The following is a 2660-nucleotide window of genomic DNA, read 5'->3' as shown; positions in this document are numbered from 1 at the left end:
CTTCAGTTGACAAAACAACTTTTTGAATTTTCCACAATTTACAGATAAAGCAACTGAGACCTGGAAAATTACAGTAACTTGCCCACAAATAGCAATGATGAAGTTATGACACAAATAAAGAGAGTCTGGCATCAGAACCCAGGTTCTTAGGATTAAACTCCAATTCCACATGTACATCTTTATTTTGTAAGTATTTCTAAGTAGAGGGTCAAAGTTTTAACATAGATGAACTAATATATTCATATATGATTCATTATTATCTGCAGTTGTCTCGAGAATTTTCTTCTTTCTACCCAAATGTTTAAAAAACCATGCAGTAAGCATTCCTTTTATAATCATAGCAAAGTACTTTTTCAAAGGTGACTTCAGCCCAGTGACTTCTCCTTGATGCGGTGTCTACCAAAGTTATGTCATTTTACTCATCTGTTTGCTAGCCCAATAAATGAATGCCCCTCTTCTTTTTACAGTGGCTACTATCATTAGCATCATCATTAATGATGTTCTAAAAATGTTTCCTATCTGGCAGGTGTTTTACACATTATATCAATTACTCTTTTAAGTACTATTCTCATTTAACAGAAGATACCCAAAGTTGGAGAGATTAAGGGTTTTGCATAGGGTCACATAGCACATACAAGGACGCTTGCAGGACTGGCCAGCTCTGCAGTCTCTGCTCCTTCCCTTTGGCAATGCTGTGTCTCATGAAAATTCCAGTTGGCCTCAAATGAACACTTCAGAGGCAAAAACTTGTTTTTAATACCTCTTTGATTGTCATTAAATTCAGATGCATATACAATCACATTATTTAATATACCTTACAAATTAAGGATGAATTATTTTTTGTGATTTGAAAATTGGGTCTCTCCTTGGTATCTTTGCATCTTCCTTTTTCATCTTCAGATAATGTTAGAAAAATAGCATTGTTTCCCAAAGTTTTAAAAAATATATATTTATTTATTTATAACTCCCACTCTTGTTGTTCACACTCGCTGTCTGCTCTCTGTGTCCATTCGCTGTGTGTTCTTTTCATGTCTGCTCTTCTTTTCTTCTTATCTTTTTCTTTAGGAGGCACAGGGAACCTATCTTGGGACCTCTGGTATGGGGGAGAGGCACTCATTTGCTTGAGCCACCTCAGCTCCCTGGTCAGTTGCATCTCTCACCGTTTCTCCTTTGCTGCTCCCTTTGCTGCATCATCTTGCTGCACCAGTTCTCCATGGTGTAGGCTGTCAGCTCTCCACGGCATGGGCCATCAGCTCTCCATGGTGTAGACCATCAGCTCTCTGCAGTGTGGGCCTTCTTGCCTCCACGAGGAGGCACTGGGAATCGAACAAGGGGCCTCCCATATAATATATGGGAGCCCAATCACTTGAGCCACATCTGCTTTGCCCAAAGTTTTAATCAAATGCAGCTCCCCAATCTCCTCTATCAACTCCAAATGTTATCCCATACACTAAGAACTGGCACTTTAATTTAATCAAAATACTTGTTGAATATCTACTATGTCTTAGATACTGTGCCAACCACTGACTGGGAACAGAATGGCATTTTATTAGTGCACGGCTAGTTGCTATAACAAATAAACTCCCAAATCTCTGAGCTTAATATGATAAAAGTTAACATTCGGTATTAACCAATCCTTGGTTGGGTAAGTTTCTCTTGTTTGTGACAGGGTCTTTCTCTCTTGTGGTTTCTCAAGTTCTTTATCCTTGTTCCATTCTACCCAGCTTAAGGAAAAAAGGTATGGGCATTGTTTGTGGACATTTTATTTGGGCCTGTTCTTGAAATGGTCTATGTTACTCTGCCCAGAACTAATTCATATGACCACACTAACTTAGGGAGAAGCTGAGAAATGTAAACACATGCTCAAAGAGTAATAAAAAAGACTCTCTCTTTGCTTGTTTGTCACTCACAATAAAAAACCAATGGGTAGGGAGAGAGAAGCAGAGATATGATGTGGGGGCATTTTCAGGACTTGGAGTTGTCCTGGATGGTACTGCAGGGACAGATGCTGGACATTGTATGTCCTGCCTTGGCCCACTGGGTGGACTGGGGGAGAGTGTAAGCTACACTATAAACCATTAACCATGTAGTGCAGCAGTGCTCCAAAATGTATTCACCAAATGCAATGAAATGAATGTACCATGATGATGAAAGAGGTTGTTGATGTGGGAGGAGGGGGGTGGGGGGTATAAGGGGACCTCTTATTTTTTTTAATGTAACATCTAAAAAAAAAATACAGAGAAACAAACAAACAAACAAACAAACAATGGACAACTTCAACTGCAGTGGTTGCTCTTAAAGGAGGGAATTAGGTGCCGGGAGAGCCCCTTATTTAGAGATGGTTTTGACCTAATTAGAGAAACCAGAAAAAAGTCTTCTAGGGAACAAGACTTAGATCTCAAGGATGGGTAATGGACGAAAAAAAGGAATTATTCAAAGACCCTGTGGCAGGGGATCTCTGGTAAGCAGGTGGGACAGGGGAAAGAGAGGGTGAGAGGAGGTTAGAGGAGGCTAGAGAAGCTGAGCTTGTAGGGCCTTGTGGGCCATTTAGGGGTCTGAACCAATGAAGAGTTTTAAGGAGTGAGGCTGACCTGGTTAGATTTACATCTTGAGAAAAAAAAATCACTCTCTCTGCATTGTGAGTTATGCTGGAGTAGGGG

This window comes from Dasypus novemcinctus, chromosome 24, assembly GCF_030445035.2.
Source record: "Dasypus novemcinctus isolate mDasNov1 chromosome 24, mDasNov1.1.hap2, whole genome shotgun sequence".
Classification (NCBI taxonomy): Eukaryota; Metazoa; Chordata; class Mammalia; order Cingulata; family Dasypodidae; genus Dasypus; species Dasypus novemcinctus.
The sequence above is the reverse complement of the archived record's forward strand: the minus strand, read 5'-3'. Positions refer to the sequence as shown.